General features: G+C 34.9%; 9 non-coding genes across 9 annotated transcripts; all 9 read left to right on the forward strand.

Moving 5' to 3' along the window:
* The first annotated feature begins 1,575 nt into the window (after window positions 1–1,575).
* On the forward strand, window positions 1,576–1,661 carry TRNAR-UCU (transfer RNA arginine (anticodon UCU)). The gene is given in 2 exon segments: window positions 1,576–1,612; window positions 1,626–1,661. It is a non-coding gene; the product is annotated as a tRNA-Arg (tRNA).
* Window positions 1,662–3,329: 1,668 nt separating this feature from the next.
* On the forward strand, window positions 3,330–3,415 carry TRNAR-UCU (transfer RNA arginine (anticodon UCU)). The gene is given in 2 exon segments: window positions 3,330–3,366; window positions 3,380–3,415. It is a non-coding gene; the product is annotated as a tRNA-Arg (tRNA).
* Window positions 3,416–5,280: 1,865 nt separating this feature from the next.
* TRNAR-UCU (transfer RNA arginine (anticodon UCU)) lies at window positions 5,281–5,366 on the forward strand. Its single transcript is given in 2 exon segments — window positions 5,281–5,317; window positions 5,331–5,366. It is a non-coding gene; the product is annotated as a tRNA-Arg (tRNA).
* Window positions 5,367–7,035: 1,669 nt separating this feature from the next.
* On the forward strand, window positions 7,036–7,121 carry TRNAR-UCU (transfer RNA arginine (anticodon UCU)). Its single transcript is given in 2 exon segments — window positions 7,036–7,072; window positions 7,086–7,121. It is a non-coding gene; the product is annotated as a tRNA-Arg (tRNA).
* A 1,671-nt stretch (window positions 7,122–8,792) lies between these two features.
* Window positions 8,793–8,878, forward strand: TRNAR-UCU (transfer RNA arginine (anticodon UCU)). Its single transcript is given in 2 exon segments — window positions 8,793–8,829; window positions 8,843–8,878. It is a non-coding gene; the product is annotated as a tRNA-Arg (tRNA).
* Window positions 8,879–12,303: 3,425 nt separating this feature from the next.
* TRNAR-UCU (transfer RNA arginine (anticodon UCU)) lies at window positions 12,304–12,389 on the forward strand. The gene is given in 2 exon segments: window positions 12,304–12,340; window positions 12,354–12,389. It is a non-coding gene; the product is annotated as a tRNA-Arg (tRNA).
* Window positions 12,390–14,059: 1,670 nt separating this feature from the next.
* On the forward strand, window positions 14,060–14,145 carry TRNAR-UCU (transfer RNA arginine (anticodon UCU)). The gene is given in 2 exon segments: window positions 14,060–14,096; window positions 14,110–14,145. It is a non-coding gene; the product is annotated as a tRNA-Arg (tRNA).
* A 1,671-nt stretch (window positions 14,146–15,816) lies between these two features.
* Window positions 15,817–15,902, forward strand: TRNAR-UCU (transfer RNA arginine (anticodon UCU)). Its single transcript is given in 2 exon segments — window positions 15,817–15,853; window positions 15,867–15,902. It is a non-coding gene; the product is annotated as a tRNA-Arg (tRNA).
* A 1,668-nt stretch (window positions 15,903–17,570) lies between these two features.
* Window positions 17,571–17,656, forward strand: TRNAR-UCU (transfer RNA arginine (anticodon UCU)). Its single transcript is given in 2 exon segments — window positions 17,571–17,607; window positions 17,621–17,656. It is a non-coding gene; the product is annotated as a tRNA-Arg (tRNA).
* Window positions 17,657–18,240: the final 584 nt, after the last annotated feature.

Consider the following 18,240-nt stretch of genomic DNA (forward strand, 5'->3'; position numbering starts at 1 on the left):
GTTTAGAGCATTGTTCCAGGACTAAAACTTCACTGGGGTCTACTTGCTACAGAAGACTAATAGGACGACTCAATTTTGTTGACTTTTAAAATAACTTATTTTGCATCCAGTTTAGAAATTCTTGATTTATGTATGTTATCAGTACATAAAAGAGAAATGACAAAAACTCTTTAATGCTGAGTTTTTTTTCTGATGACTCTATCAGAGTGAACTAACTGAGGCTATGGTTTAGGATTCCTGAACTTACAAATTGAAAGTCACATTTAGATTTGAGCTCAGCAAAGAATATAGAGGGAGCAGCTACTAATGGCTCGATGTACCAAAAGATAGCAGATAGGGCACAATTTGTTATTGCCTATTTTTGGTCTAGTGTTTGATGTTCTGTTACTTGTTTTCACTAGTCCAAGATTCTTTTTTTAATTTGAGCATTTTTAAAAGTCTTTTTTGTATGTATTTGCCTGATATTTCTTTATGATCTCTATTGTGGGTTGGATTTGGGGTTTCTAGATATTTTTGGCTGATTTATCAACTATTGCTTAAAAAAATGCAGAATTTGGTGGAGGCATACTCCAGTCCATCCGTAGAGTGATTATATGTATGCATGACTTCTGGTATAAATTTTGCACCATTATGCGAAACGTGGACATTTTTTTGCTATAAAGTCACCAAAAAGGTCAAAGATAAGAACAGAGTGATATCAGCTGGCTTGTCCTCATGAACACTTTCTCCTGAGCTAACGAGATCACTGAAATCATGTAATCAGGTCAATTTTGGAGAGCTTAAATTCAGTGGAAATGAGGTTTTTGTGAATAAGTTAATTTTCATGGCAAGAAATGAGTTTGCAAATGTTGGCAGTTCGTTTGATCTCTATTCATAATAAACTAGAGTTACACAAATCACCACTGTTAATACTGAAGCAGTAAACTTTGTGGAAACTAAATTTTATATCAGTCTGAACACTTTGGGCCATTATTGTTGAGTCCTAGTTATTCTTTGAAAAACTGCAAAAGGAAAAAATGAGCAAAGGAAAAACATCTAATTAATGGTATAGGTGCCTGCTGAAATCAGGATATATAGCAGGAGCACTACAGAAAATTTCCCAGCAATTATTTGGACTAAAACACATGTTCTCTGATTGTCTTTTCACATGGCTAAAATAATTTCTTTTGTATTGACTCCTATCCTTCCCAATCCATTGGTCCATTAGCGTACAACGACACTTATGTTCTAAACAATTTTTCTTCCCATAAGTTCCAGATGGCCAGTGGCTACTGCATTGAAGCAATAGAAATTAATAAAGCTGATCGCTTGAGAGATAGAAACCAAAAAAAGCTTCCCCTTTCCTGGTCTTGCATACATTTCAATGCCACACTTTAGCAACACGGAACTAACATTAATAAGAAAAGATCTTTTTTTTAAAACATTGGCATTTTCTTGTTGACAAGTTTTACTTTTACATATAAGAAGACTAAAGCAAAGTTTCACAGAGAACAGGAATCTTACTGTGTCAAGTCATCATCAGGAAAATGGTTTGTCTAGACTAGACAGAACACCCACCTCATTCAGGAGACTTGTGGCTCTGTGGCGCAATGGATAGCGCATTGGACTTCTAGGGAACTGATGTGATTCAAAGGTTGTGGGTTCAAGTCCCACCAGAGTTGTGTTTTGTAGCTTGCGTGACATTAATACTTTGTCTCAGTTGATGTTAGAAAGATGAAAAAGAAAAAATTATAAAAATCTGGGCTTCATACTAACGTTTAGAGCATTGTTCCAGGACTAAAACTTCACTGGGGTCTACTTGCTACAGAAGACTAATAGGACGACTCAATTTTGTTGACTTTTAAAATAACTTATTTTGCATCCAGTTTAGAAATTCTTGATTTATGTATGTTATCAGTACATAAAAGATAAATGACAAAAACTCTTTAATGCTGAGTTTTTTTTCTGATGTCTCTATCAGAGTGAACTAACTGAAGCTATGGTTTAGGATTCCTGAACTTACAAATTGGAAGTCACATTTAGATTTGAGCTCAGCAAAGAACATAGAGGGAGCAGCTACTAATGGCTCGATGTACCAAAAGATAGCAGATAGGGCACAATTTGTTATTGCCTATTTTTGGTCTAGTGTTTGATGTTCTGTTACTTGTTTTCACTAGTTCAAGATTCTTTTTTTAATTTGAGCATTTTTAAAAGTCTTTTTTGTATGTATTTGCCTGATATTTCTTTATGATCTCTATTGTGGGTTGGATTTGGGGTTTCTAGATATTTTTGGCTGATTTATCAACTATTGCTTAAAAAAATGCCGAATTTGGTGCAGGCATACTCCAGTCCATCCGTAGAGTGATTATATGTATGCATGACTTCTGGTATAACTTTTGCACCATTATGTGAAACGTGGACATTTTTTTTGCTATGAAGTCACCAAAAAGGTCAAAGATAAGAACAGAGTGATATCAGCTAGCTTGTCCTCATGAACACTTTCTCCTGAGCTAACGAGATCAATGAAATCATGTAATCAGGTCATTTTTTGGAGAGCTTAAATTCAGTGGAAATAAGGATTTTCTGAATAAGTTAATTTTCATGGCAAGAAATGAGTTTGCAAATGTTGGCAGTTCGTTTGATCTCTATTCATAATAAACTAGAGTTACACAAATCACCACTGTTAATACTGAAGCAGTAAACTTTGTGGAAACTAAATTTTATATCAGTCTGAACACTTTGGGCCATTATTGTTGAGTCCTAGTTATTCTTTGAAAAACTGCAAAAGGAAAAAATGAGCAAAGGAAAAACATCTAATTAATGGTATAGGTGCCTGCTGAAATCAGGATATATAGCAGGAGCACTACAGAAAATTTCCCAGCAATTATTTGGACTAAAACACATGTTCTCTGATTGTCTTTTCACATGGCTAAAATAATTTCTTTTGTATTGACTCCTATCCTTCCCAATCCATTGGTCCATTAGCGTACGACACTTATGTTCTAAACAATTTTTCTTCCCATAAGTTCCAGATGGCCAGTGGCTACTGCATTGAAGCAATAGAAATTAATAAAGCTGATCGCTTGAGAGATAGAAACCAAAAAAAGCTTCCCCTTTCCTGGTCTTGCATACATTTCAATGCCACACTTTAGCAACACGGAACTAACATTAATAAGAATAGATCTTTTTTTTAAAACATTGGCATTTTCTTGTTGACAAGTTTTACTTTTACATATAAGAAGACTAAAGCAAAGTTTCAAAGAGAACAGGAATCTTACTGTGTCAAGTCATCATCAGGAAAATGGTTTGTCTAGACTAGACAGAACACCCACCTCATTCAGGAGACTTGTGGCTCTGTGGCGCAATGGATAGCGCATTGGACTTCTAGGGAACTGATGTGATTCAAAGGTTGTGGGTTCGAGTCCCACCAGAGTTGTATTTTGTAGCTTGCGTGACATAAATACTTTGTCTCAGTTGATGTTAGAAAGATGAAAAAGAAAAAATTATAAAAATCTGGGCTTCATACTAACGTTTAGAGCAGGGTTCCACAACTCCAGTCCTCAAGGCCCACCAACAGGTCATGTTTTCAGGATTTCCTTAGTATTACACAGGTGATAATTCCATCACCTGCACAGGCAATAATTCCATCACCTGTGCAATACTAAGGAAATCCTGAAAACATGACCTGTTGGTGGGCCTTGAGGACTGGAGTTGGGGAACCCTGGTTTAGAGCATTGTTCCAGGACTAAAACTTCACTGGGGTCTACTTGCTACAGAAGACTAATAGGACGACTCAATTTTGTTGACTTTTAAAATAACTTATTTTGCATCCAGTTTAGAAATTCTTGATTTATGTATGTTATCAGTACATAAAAGATAAATGACAAAAACTCTTTAATGCTGAGTTTTTTTTCTGATGTCTCTATCAGAGTGAACTAACTGAAGCTATGGTTTAGGATTCCTGAACTTACAAATTGGAAGTCACATTTAGATTTGAGCTCAGCAAAGAACATAGAGGGAGCAGCTACTAATGGCTCGATGTACCAAAAGATAGCAGATAGGGCACAATTTGTTATTGCCTATTTTTGGTCTAGTGTTTGATGTTCTGTTACTTGTTTTCACTAGTCCAAGATTCTTTTTTAAATTTGAGCATTTTTAAAAGTCTTTTTTGTATGTATTTGCCTGATATTTCTTTATGATCTCTATTGTGGGTTGGATTTGGGGTTTCTAGATATTTTTGGCTGATTTATCAACTATTGCTTAAAAAAATGCCGAATTTGGTGCAGGCATACTCCAGTCCATCCGTAGAGTGATTATATGTATGCATGACTTCTGGTATAAATTTTGCACCATTATGCGAAACGTGGACATTTTTTTTGCTATAAAGTCACCAAAAAGGTCAAAGATAAGAACAGAGTGATATCAGCTAGCTTGTCCTCATGAACACTTTCTCCTGAGCTAACGAGATCAATGAAATCATGTAATCAGGTCATTTTTTGGAGAGCTTAAATTCAGTGGAAATAAGGATTTTCTGAATAAGTTAATTTTCATGGCAAGAAATGAGTTTGCAAATGTTGGCAGTTCATTTGATCTCTATTCATAATAAACTAGAGTTAAACTAATTACCACTGTTAAAACTGAGGCAGTAAACTTTGTGGAAACCAAATTTTATATCAGTTTGAACACTTTTGGCCATTATTGTTGAGTCCTAGCTATTCTTTGAAAAACTGCAAAAGGAAAAAATGATGAAAGGAAAAACGTCTAATTAATGGTATAGGTTCCTGCTGAAATCAGGATATATAGCAGGAGCACAACAGAAAATTTCCCAGCAATTATTTGGACTAAAACACATGTTCTCTGATAGTCTTTTCACATGGCTAAAATAATTTCTTTTGTATTGACTCCTATCCTTCCCAATCCAGTGGTCCATTAGCGTACAACCACACTTATGTTCTAAACAATTTTTCTTGCCATAAGTTCCAGAGGGCCAGTGGCTACTGCATTGAAGCAATAGAAATTAATAAAGCTGATCGCTTGAGAGATAGAAACCAAAAAAAGCTACCCCTTTCTTGGTCTTGCATACATTTCAATGCCACACTTTAGCAACACGGAACTAGCATTAATATGAATAGATCTTTTTTTTAAAACATTTGCATTTTCTTGTTGACAAGTTTTACTTTTACATATAAGAAGACTAAAGTAAAGTTTCAAAGAGAACAGGAATCTTACTGTGTCAAGTCATCATCAGGAAAATGGTTTGTCTAGACAAGACAGAACACCCACCTTATTCAGGAGATTTGTGGCTCTGTGGCACAATGGATAGTGCATTGGACTTCTAGGGAACTGATGTGATTCAAAGGTTGTGGGTTTGAGTCCCACCAGAGTTGTATTTTGTAGCTTGCGTGACATTAATACTTTGTCTCAGTTGATGTTAGAAAGATGAGAAAGAAAAAATTATAAAAATATGGGCTTCATACTAACGTTTAGAGCATTGTTCCAGGACTAAAACTTCACTGGGGTCTACTTGCTACAGAAGACTAATAGGACGACTCAATTTTGTTGACTTTTAAAATAACTTATTTTGCATCCAGTTTAGAAATTCTTGATTTATGTATGTTATCAGTACATAAAAGAGAAATGACAAAAACTCTTTAATGCTGAGTTTTTTTTCTGATGTCTCTATCAGAGTGAACTAACTGAGGCTATGGTTTAGGATTCCTGAACTTACAAATTGGAAGTCACATTTAGATTTGAGCTCAGCAAAGAATATAGAGGGAGCAGCTACTAATGGCTCGATGTACCAAAAGATAGCAGATAGGGCACAATTTGTTATTGCCTATTTTTGGTCTAGTGTTTGATGTTCTGTTACTTGTTTTCACTAGTCCAAGATTCTTTTTTTAATTTGAGCATTTTTAAAAGTCTTTTTTGTATGTATTTGCCTGATATTTCTTTATGATCTCTATTGTGGGTTGGATTTGGGGTTTCTAGATATTTTTGGCTGATTTATCAACTATTGCTTAAAAAAATGCAGAATTTGGTGCAGGCATACTCCAGTCCATCCGTAGAGTGATTATATGTATGCATGACTTCTGGTATAAATTTTGCACCATTATGCGAAACGTGGACATTTTTTTGCTATAAAGTCACCAAAAAGGTCAAAGATAAGAACAGAGTGATATCAGCTGGCTTGTCCTCATGAACACTTTCTCCTGAGCTAACGAGATCACTGAAATCATGTAATCAGGTCAATTTTGGAGAGCTTAAATTCAGTGGAAATGAGGTTTTTGTGAATAAGTTAATTTTCATGGCAAGAAATGAGTTTGCAAATGTTGGCAGTTCGTTTGATCTCTATTCATAATAAACTAGAGTTACACAAATCACCACTGTTAATACTGAAGCAGTAAACTTTGTGGAAACTAAATTTTATATCAGTCTGAACACTTTGGGCCATTATTGTTGAGTCCTAGTTATTCTTTGAAAAACTGCAAAAGGAAAAAATGAGCAAAGGAAAAACATCTAATTAATGGTATAGGTGCCTGCTGAAATCAGGATATATAGCAGGAGCACTACAGAAAATTTCCCAGCAATTATTTGGACTAAAACACATGTTCTCTGATTGTCTTTTCACATGGCTAAAATAATTTCTTTTGTATTGACTCCTATCCTTCCCAATCCATTGGTCCATTAGCGTACAACGACACTTATGTTCTAAACAATTTTTCTTCCCATAAGTTCCAGATGGCCAGTGGCTACTGCATTGAAGCAATAGAAATTAATAAAGCTGATCGCTTGAGAGATAGAAACCAAAAACAGCTTCCCCTTTCCTGGTCTTGCATACATTTCAATGCCACACTTTAGCAACACGGAACTAACATTAATAAGAAAAGATCTTTTTTTTAAAACATTGGCATTTTCTTGTTGAGAAGTTTTACTTTTACATATAAGAAGACTAAAGCAAAGTTTCAAAGAGAACAGGAATCTTACTGTGTCAAGTCATCATCAGGAAAATGGTTTGTCTAGACTAGACAGAACACCCACCTCATTCAGGAGACTTGTGGCTCTGTGGCGCAATGGATAGCGCATTGGACTTCTAGGGAACTGATGTGATTCAAAGGTTGTGGGTTCAAGTCCCACCAGAGTTGTATTTTGTAGCTTGCGTGACATTAATACTTTGTCTCAGTTGATGTTAGAAAGATGAAAAAGAAAAAATTATAAAAATCTGGGCTTCATACTAACGTTTAGAGCATTGTTCCAGGACTAAAACTTCACTGGGGTCTACTTGCTACAGAAGACTAATAGGACGACTCAATTTTGTTGACTTTTAAAATAACTTATTTTGCATCCAGTTTAGAAATTCTTGATTTATGTATGTTATCAGTACATAAAAGATAAATGACAAAAACTCTTTAATGCTGAGTTTTTTTTCTGATGTCTCTATCAGAGTGAACTAACTGAAGCTATGGTTTAGGATTCCTGAACTTACAAATTGGAAGTCACATTTAGATTTGAGCTCAGCAAAGAACATAGAGGGAGCAGCTACTAATGGCTCGATGTACCAAAAGATAGCAGATAGGGCACAATTTGTTATTGCCTATTTTTGGTCTAGTGTTTGATGTTCTGTTACTTGTTTTCACTAGTCCAAGATTCTTTTTTTAATTTGAGCATTTTTAAAAGTCTTTTTTGTATGTATTTGCCTGATATTTCTTTATGATCTCTATTGTGGGTTGGATTTGGGGTTTCTAGATATTTTTGGCTGATTTATCAACTATTGCTTAAAAAAATGCCGAATTTGGTGCAGGCATACTCCAGTCCATCCGTAGAGTGATTATATGTATGCATGACTTCTGGTATAAATTTTGCACCATTATGCGAAACGTGGACATTTTTTTTGCTATAAAGTCACCAAAAAGGTCAAAGATAAGAACAGAGTGATATCAGCTAGCTTGTCCTCATGAACACTTTCTCCTGAGCTAACGAGATCAATGAAATCATGTAATCAGGTCATTTTTTGGAGAGCTTAAATTCAGTGGAAATAAGGATTTTCTGAATAAGTTAATTTTCATGGCAAGAAATGAGTTTGCAAATGTTGGCAGTTCATTTGATCTCTATTCATAATAAACTAGAGTTACACAAATCACCACTGTTAATACTGAAGCAGTAAGCTTTGTGGAAACTAAATTTTATATCAGTCTGAACACTTTGGGCCATTATTGTTGAGTCCTAGTTATTCTTTGAAAAACTGCAAAAGGAAAAAATGAGCAAAGGAAAACCATCTAATTAATGGTATAGGTGCCTGCTGAAATCAGGATATATAGCAGGAGCACTACAGAAAATTTCCCAGCAATTATTTGGACTAAAACACATGTTCTCTGATAGTATTTTCACATTGATAAAATAATTTCTTTTGTATTGACTCCTATCCTTCCCAATCCAGTGGTCCATTAGCATACAACCACACTTATGTTCTAAACAATTTTTCTTGCCATAAGTTCCAGAGGGCCAGTGGCTACTGCATTGAAGCAATAGAAATTAATACAGCTGATCGCTTGAGAGATAGAAACCAAAAAAAGCTACCCCTTTCTTGGTCTTGCATACATTTCAATGCCACACTTTAGCAACACGGAACTAACATTAATATGAATAGATCTTTTTTTTAAAACATTGGCATTTTCTTGTTGACAAGTTTTACTTTTACATATAAGAAGACTAAAGTAAAGTTTCAAAGAGAACAGGAATCTTACTGTGTCAAGTCATGATCAGGAAAATGGTTTGTCTAGACTAGACAGAACACCCACCTCATTCAGGAGACTTGTGCCTCTGTGGCGCAATGGATAGCTCATTGGACTTCTAGGGTACTGATGTGATTCAAAGGTTGTGGGTTCGAGTCCCACCAGAGTCATATTTTGTAGCTTGCGTGACATTAATACTTTGTCTCAGTTGATGTTAGAAAGATGAAAAAGAAAAAATTATAAAAATCTGGGCTTCATACTAACGTTTAGAGCATTGTTCCAGGACTAAAACTTCACTTGGGTCTACTTGCTACAGAAGACTAATAGGACGACTCAATTTTGTTGACTTTTAAAATAACTTATTTTGCATCCAGTTTAGAAATTCTTGATTTATGTATGTTATCAGTACATAAAAGAGAAATGACAAAAACTCTTTAATGCTGAGTTTTTTTTCTGATGTCTCTATCAGAGTGAACTAACTGAGGCTATGGTTTAGGATTCCTGAACTTACAAATTGGAAGTCACATTTAGATTTGAGCTCAGCAAAGAATATAGAGGGAGCAGCTACTAATGGCTCGATGTACCAAAAGATAGCAGATAGGGCACAATTTGTTATTGCCTATTTTTGGTCTAGTGTTTGATGTTCTGTTACTTGTTTTCACTAGTCCAAGATTCTTTTTTTAATTTGAGCATTTTTAAAAGTCTTTTTTGTATGTATTTGCCTGATATTTCTTTATGATCTCTATTGTGGGTTGGATTTGGGGTTTCTAGATATTTTTGGCTGATTTATCAACTATTGCTTAAAAAAATGCAGAATTTGGTGCAGGCATACTCCAGTCCATCCGTAGAGTGATTATATGTATGCATGACTTCTGGTATAAATTTTGCACCATTATGCGAAACGTGGACATTTTTTTGCTATAAAGTCACCAAAAAGGTCAAAGATAAGAACAGAGTGATATCAGCTGGCTTGTCCTCATGAACACTTTCTCCTGAGCTAACGAGATCACTGAAATCATGTAATCAGGTCAATTTTGGAGAGCTTAAATTCAGTGGAAATGAGGTTTTTGTGAATAAGTTAATTTTCATGGCAAGAAATGAGTTTGCAAATGTTGGCAGTTCGTTTGATCTCTATTCATAATAAACTAGAGTTACACAAATCACCACTGTTAATACTGAAGCAGTAAACTTTGTGGAAACTAAATTTTATATCAGTCTGAACACTTTGGGCCATTATTGTTGAGTCCTAGTTATTCTTTGAAAAACTGCAAAAGGAAAAAATGAGCAAAGGAAAAACATCTAATTAATGGTATAGGTGCCTGCTGAAATCAGGATATATAGCAGGAGCACTACAGAAAATTTCCCAGCAATTATTTGGACTAAAACACATGTTCTCTGATTGTCTTTTCACATGGCTAAAATAATTTCTTTTGTATTGACTCCTATCCTTCCCAATCCATTGGTCCATTAGCGTACAACGACACTTATGTTCTAAACAATTTTTCTTCCCATAAGTTCCAGATGGCCAGTGGCTACTGCATTGAAGCAATAGAAATTAATAAAGCTGATCGCTTGAGAGATAGAAACCAAAAAAAGCTTCCCCTTTCCTGGTCTTGCATACATTTCAATGCCACACTTTAGCAACACGGAACTAACATTAATAAGAAAAGATCTTTTTTTTAAAACATTGGCATTTTCTTGTTGACAAGTTTTACTTTTACATATAAGAAGACTAAAGCAAAGTTTCAAAGAGAACAGGAATCTTACTGTGTCAAGTCATCATCAGGAAAATGGTTTGTCTAGACTAGACAGAACACCCACCTCATTCAGGAGACTTGTGCCTCTGTGGCGCAATGGATAGCTCATTGGACTTCTAGGGTACTGATGTGATTCAAAGGTTGTGGGTTCAAGTCCCACCAGAGTCATATTTTGTAGCTTTCGTGACATTAATACTTTGTCTCAGTTGATGTTAGAAAGATGAAAAAGAAAAAATTATAAAAATCTGGGCTTCATACTAACGTTTAGAGCATTGTTCCAGGACTAAAACTTCACTTGGGTCTACTTGCTACAGAAGACTAATAGGACGACTCAATTTTGTTGACTTTTAAAATAACTTATTTTGCATCCAGTTTAGAAATTCTTGATTTATGTATGTTATCAGTACATAAAAGAGAAATGACAAAAACTCTTTAATGCTGAGTTTTTTTTCTGATGTCTCTATCAGAGTGAACTAACTGAGGCTATGGTTTAGGATTCCTGAACTTACAAATTGGAAGTCACATTTAGATTTGAGCTCAGCAAAGAACATAGAGGGAGCAGCTACTAATGGCTCGATGTACCAAAAGATATCAGATAGGGACAATTTGTTATTGCCTATTTTTGGTCTAGTGTTTGATGTTCTGTTACTTGTTTTCACTAGTCCAAGATTCTTTTTTCAATTTGAGCATTTTTAAAAGTCTTTTTTGTATGTATTTGCCTGATATTTCTTTATGATCTCTATTGTGGGTTGGATTTGGGGTTTCTAGATATTTTTGGCTGATTTATCAACTATTGCTTAAAAAAATGCAGAATTTGGTGCAAGCATACTCCAGTCCATCCGTAGAGTGATTATATGTATGCATGACTTCTGGTATAACTTTTGCACCATTATGCGAAACGTGGACATTTTTTTTGCTAAAAAGTCACCAAAAAGGTCAAAGATAAGAACAGAGTGATATCAGCTGGCTTGTCCTCATGAACACTTTCTCCTGAGCTAACGAGATCAATGAAATCATGTAATCAGGTCATTTTTTGGAGAGCTTAAATTCAGTGGAAATGAGGTTTTTCTGAAAAAGTTAATTTTCATGGCAAGAAATGGGTTTGCAAATGTTGGCAGTTCATTTGATCTCTATTCATAATAAACTAGAGTTACTCTAATTTCCACTGTTAAAACTGAAGCAGTAAACTTTGTGGAAACCAAATTTTATATCAGTTTGAACACTTTGGGCCATTATTGTTGAGTCCTAGTTATTCTTTGAAAAACTGCAAAAGGAAAAAATAAGCAAAGGAAAAACATCTAATTAATGGTATAGGTGCCTGCTGAAATCAGGATATATAGCAGGAGCACTACAGAAAATTTCCCAGCAATTATTTGGAGTAAAACACATGTTCTCTGATAGTATTTTCACATGGATAAAATAAATTCTTTTGTATTGACTCCTATCCTTCCCAATCCAGTGGTCCATTAGCATACAACCACACTTATGTTCTAAACAATTTTTCTTGCCATAAGTTCCAGAGGGCCAGTGGCTACTGCATTGAAGCAATAGAAATTAATACAGCTGATCGCTTGAGAGATAGAAACCAAAAAAAGCTACCCCTTTCTTGGTCTTGCATACATTTCAATGCCACACTTTAGCAACACGGAACTAACATTAATATGAATAGATCTTTTTTTTAAAACATTGGCATTTTCTTGTTGACAAGTTTTACTTTTACATATAAGAAGACTAAAGTAAAGTTTCAAAGAGAACAGGAATCTTACTGTGTCAAGTCATGATCAGGAAAATGGTTTGTCTAGACTAGACAGAACACCCACCTCATTCAGGACACTTGTGGCTCTGTGGTGCAATGGATAGCTCATTGGACTTCTAGGGAACTGATGTGATTCAAAGGTTGTGGGTTCGAGTCCCACCAGAGTCATATTTTGTAGCTTGCGTGACATTAATACTTTGTCTCAGTTGATGTTAGAAAGATGAAAAAGAAAAAATTATAAAAATCTGGGCTTCATACTAACGTTTAGAGCATTGTTCCAGGACTAAAACTTCACTTGGGTCTACTTGCTACAGAAGACTAATAGGACGACTCAATTTTGTTGACTTTTAAAATAACTTATTTTGCATCCAGTTTAGAAATTCTTGATTTATGTATGTTATCAGTACATAAAAGAGAAATGACAAAAACTCTTTAATGCTGAGTTTTTTTTCTGATGTCTCTATCAGAGTGAACTAACTGAGGCTATGGTTTAGGATTCCTGAACTTACAAATTGGAAGTCACATTTAGATTTGAGCTCAGCAAAGAACATAGAGGGAGCAGCTACTAATGGCTCGATGTACCAAAAGATATCAGATAGGGACAATTTGTTTTTGCCTATTTTTGGTCTAGTGTTTGATGTTCTGTTACTTGTTTTCACTAGTCCAAGATTCTTTTTTCAATTTGAGCATTTTTAAAAGTCTTTTTTGTATGTATTTGCCTGATATTTCTTTATGATCTCTATTGTGGGTTGGATTTGGGGTTTCTAGATATTTTTGGCTGATTTATCAACTATTGCTTAAAAAAATGCAGAATTTGGTGCAAGCATACTCCAGTCCATCCGTAGAGTGATTATATGTATGCATGACTTCTGGTATAACTTTTGCACCATTATGCGAAACGTGGACATTTTTTTTGCTAAAAAGTCACCAAAAAGGTCAAAGATAAGAACAGAGTGATATCAGCTGGCTTGTCCTCATGAACACTTTCTCCTGAGCTAACGAGATCAATGAAATCATGTAATCAGGTCATTTTTTGGAGAGCTTAAATTCAGTGGAAATGAGGTTTTTCTGAAAAAGTTAATTTTCATGGCAAGAAATGAGTTTGCAAATGTTGGCAGTTCATTTGATCTCTATTCATAATAAACTAGAGTTACTCTTATTACCACTGTTAAAACTGAAGCAGTAAACTTTGTGGAAACCAAATTTTATATCAGTTTGAACACTTTGGGCCATTATTGTTGAGTCCTAGTTATTCTTTGAAAAACTGCAAAAGGAAAAAATAAGCAAAGGAAAAACATCTAATTAATGGTATAGGTGCCTGCTGAAATCAGGATATATAGCAGGAGCACTACAGAAAATTTCCCAGCAATTATTTGGACTAAAACACATGTTCTCTGATAGTATTTTCACATGGATAAAATAAATTCTTTTGTATTGACTCCTATCCTTCCCAATCCAGTCGTCCATTAGCATACAACCACACTTATGTTCTAAACAATTTTTCTTGCCATAAGTTCCAGAGGGCCAGTGGCTACTGCATTGAAGCAATAGAAATTAATACAGCTGATCGCTTGAGAGATAGAAACCAAAAAAAGCTACCCCTTTCTTGGTCTTGCATACATTTCAATGCCACACTTTAGCAACATGGAACTAACATTAATATGAATAGATCTTTTTTTTAAAACATTGGCATTTTCTTGTTGACAAGTTTTACATTTACATATAAGAAGACTAAAGTAAAGTTTCAAAGAGAACAGGAATCTTACTGTGTCAAGTCATCATCAAATAAATGGTTTGTCTAGACTAGACAGAACACCCACCTTATTCAGGAGACTTGTGGCTCTGTGGCGCAATGGATAGCGCATTGGACTTCTAGGGAACTGATGTGATTCAAAGGTTGTGGGTTTGAGTCCCACCAGAGTCATATTTTGTAGCTTGCGTGACATTAATACTTTGTCTCAGTTGATGTTAGAAAGATGAAAAAGAAAAAATTATAAAAATCTGGGCTTCATACTAACATTTAGAGCATTGTTCCAGGACTAAAACTTCACTGGGGTCTACTTGCTACAGAAGACTAATAGGACGACTCAATTTTGTTGACTTTTAAAATAACTTATTTTGCATCCAGTTTAGAAATTCTTGATTTATGTATGTTATCAGTACATAAAAGAGAAATGACAAAAACTCTTTAATGCTGAGTTTTTTTTCTGATGTCTCTATCAGAGTGAACTAACTGAGGCTATGGTTTAGGATTCCTGAACTTACAAATTGGAAGTCACATTTAGATTTGAGCTCAGCAAAGAACATAGAGGGAGCAGCTACTAATGGCTCGATGTACCAAAAGATAGCAGATAGGGCACAATTTGTTATTGCCTATTTTTGGTCTAGTGTTTGATGTTCTGTTACTTGTTTTCACTAGTCCAAGATTCTTTTTTTAATTTCAGCATTTTTAAAAGTCTTTTTTGTATGTATTTGCCTGATATTTCTTTATGATCTCTATTGTGGGTTGGATTTGGGGTTTCTAGATATTTTTGGCTGATTTATCAACTATTGCTTAAAAAAATGCAGAATTTGGTGCAAGCATACTCCAGTCCATCCGTAGAGTGATTATATGTATGCATGACTTCTGGTATAAATTTTGCACCATTATGCGAAACATGGACATTTTTTTTGCTAAAAAGTCACCAAAAAGGTCAAAGATAAGAACAGAGTGATATCAGCTGGCTTGTCCTCATGAACACTTTCTCCTGAGCTAACGAGATCAATGAAATCATGTAATCAGGTCATTTTTTGGAGAGCTTAAATTCAGTGGAAATGAGGTTTTTCTAAAAAAGTTAATTTTCATGGCAAGAAATGAGTTTGCAAATGTTGGCAGTTCATTTGATCTCTATTCATAATAAAATAGAGTTACTATAATTACCACTGTTAAAACTGAAGCAGTAAACTTTGTGGAAACCAAATTTTATATCAGTTTGAACACTTTTGGCCATTATTGTTGAGTCCTAGCTATTCTTTGAAAAACTGCAAAAGGAAAAAATGATGAAAGGAAAAACGTCTAATTAATGGTATAGGTTCCTGCTGAAATCAGGATATATAGCAGGAGCACAACAGAAAATTTCCCAGCAATTATTTGGACTAAAACACATGTTCTCTGATAGTCTTTTCACATGGCTTAAATAATTTCTTTTGTTTTGGCTCCTATCCTTCCCAATCCAGTGGTCCATTAGCATACAACCACACTTATGTTCTAAACAATTTTTCTTGCCATAAGTTCCAGAGGGTCAGTGGCTACTGCATTGAAGCAATAGAAATTAATAAAGCTGATCGCTTGAGAGATAGAAACCAAAAAAAGCTACCCCTTTCTTGGTTTTGCATACATTTCAATGCCACACTTTAGCAACACAGAACTAACATTAATATGAATAGATCTTTTTTTTAAAACATTGGCATTTTCTTGTTGACAAGTTTTACTTTTACATATAAGAAGACTAAAGTAAAGTCTCAAAGAGAACAGGAATCTTACTGTGTCAAGTCATCATCAGGAAAATGGTTTCTCTAGACTAGACAGAACACCGACCTCATTCAGGAGACTTGTGGCTCTGTGGCGCAATGGATAGCGTATTGGACTTCTAGGGAACTGATGTGATTCAAAGGTTGTGGGTTCGAGTCCCACCAGAGTCGCATTTTGTATCTTGCGTTACATTAATACTTTGTCTCAGTTGATGTTAGAAAGATGAAAAAGAAAAAATTATAAAAATCTGGGCTTCATACTAACGTTTAGAACATTGTTCCAGGACTAAAACTTAACTGGGGTCTGCTTGCTACAGAAGACTAATAGGAAAACTCAATTTTGTTGACTTTTAAAATAACTTATTTTGCATCCAGTTTAGAAATTCTTGATTTATGTATGTTATCAGTACATAAAAGAGAAATGACAGAAGCTCTTTAATGCTGAGTTTTTTTTCTGATGTCTCTATCAGAGTGAACTAACTGAGGCTATGGTTTAGGATTCCTGAACTTACAAATTGGAAGTCACATTTAGATTTGAGCTCAGCAAAGAACATAGAGGGAGCAGCTACTAACAGCTCCATGTCCCAAAGGATAACAGATAGGGCACAATTTGTTATTGCCTATTTTTGGTCTAGTGTTTGATGTTCTGTTACTTGTTTTCACTAGTCCAAGATTCTTTTTTTAATTTGAGCAATTTTAAAAATCTTTTTGTATGTATTTGCCTGATATTTCTTTACGATCTCTATTGTAGGTTGGATTTGGGGTTTCTAGATATTTTTGGCTGATTTATCAACTATTGCTTAAAAAAATGCAGAATTTGGTGCAAGCATACTCCAGTCCATCCGTAGAGTGATTATATGTATGCATGACTTCTGGTATAAATTTTGCACCATTATGTGAAACGTGGACATTTTTTTTGCTAAAAAGTCACCAAAAAGGTCAAAGATAAGAACAGAGTGATATCAGCTGGCTTGTCCTCATGAACACTTTCTCCTGAGCTAATGAGATCACTGAAATCATGTAATCAGGTCAATTTTTGGAGAGCTTAAATTCAGTGGAAATGAGGTTTTTGTGAACAAGTTAATTTTTATGGCAAGAAATGCGTTTGCAAATGTTGGCAGTTCGTTTGATCTCTATTCATAATAAACTAGAGTTACACAAATCACCACTGTTAATACTGAAGCAGTAAACTTTATGGAAACTAAATTTTATATCAGTCTGAACAATTTTGGGCCATTATTGTTGAGTCCTAGTTATTCTTTGAAAAACTACAAAAGGAAAAAATGAGCAAAGGAAAAACATCTAATTAATGGTATAGGTGCCTGCTGAAATCAGGATATATAGCAGGAGCACTACAGAAAATTTCCCAGCAATTATTTGGACTAAAACCCATGTTTTCTGATAGTCTTTTCACATGGCTAAAATAATTTCATTTGTATTGACTCCTATCCTTCCCAATCCAGTGGTCCATTAGCGTACAACGACACTTATGTTCTAAACAATTTTTCTTCCCATAAGATCCAGAGGGCCAGTGGCTACTGCATTGAAGCAATAGAAATTAATAAAGCTGATCGCTTGAGAGATAGAAACCAAAAAATGCTACCCCTTCCTTGGTCTTGCATACATTTCAATGCCACACTTTAGCAACACGGAACTAGCATTAATATGAATAGATCTTTTTTTAAAACATTTGCATTTTCTTGTTGACAAGTTTTACTTTTACATATAAGAAGACTAAAGCAAAGTTTCAAAGAGAACAGGAATCTTACTGTTGTCAAGTCATCAGGAAAATGGTTTGTCTAGACTAGACAGAATACACACCTCATTCAGGAGACTTGTGTCTCTGTGGCGCAATGGATAGCGCATTGGACTTCTAAGGAACTGATGTGATTCAAAGGTTGTGGGTTCGAGTCCCACCAGAGTCATATTTTGTAGCTTGCGTGACATTAATACTTTGCCTCAGTTGATGTTAGAAAAATGAAAAAGAAAAAATTATAAAAATCTGGGCTTCATACTAACGTTTAGAGCATTGTTCCAGGACTAAAACTTAACTGGGGTCTACCTGCTACAGAAGACTAATAGGACGACTCAATTTTGTTGACTTTTAAAATAACTTATTTTGCATCCAGTTTAGAAATTCTTGATTTATGTATGTTATCAGTACATAAAAGAGAAATGACAAAAACTCTTTAATGCTGAGTTTTTTTTCTGATGTCTCTATCAGAGTGAACTAACTGAGGCTATGGTTTAGGATTCCTAAACTTACAAATTGGAAGTCACATTTAGATTTGAGCTCAGCAAAGAACATAGAGGGAGCAGATACTAATGGCTCGATGTACCAAAAGATAGCAGATAGGGCACAATTTGTTATTGCCTATTTTTGGTCTAGTGTTTGATGTTCTGTTACTTGTTTTCACTAGTCCAAGATTCTTTTTTTAATTTGAGCATTTTTAAAAGTCTTTTTTGTATGTATTTGCCTGATATTTCTTTATGATCTCTATTGTGGGTT

The sequence above is a fragment of the Phyllobates terribilis genome, unplaced genomic scaffold (genome assembly GCF_046119375.1).
Source record: "Phyllobates terribilis strain yellow unplaced genomic scaffold, ASM4611937v1 Scaffold_1__5_contigs__length_1240528914, whole genome shotgun sequence".
NCBI classification, from domain to species: domain Eukaryota; kingdom Metazoa; phylum Chordata; class Amphibia; order Anura; family Dendrobatidae; genus Phyllobates; species Phyllobates terribilis.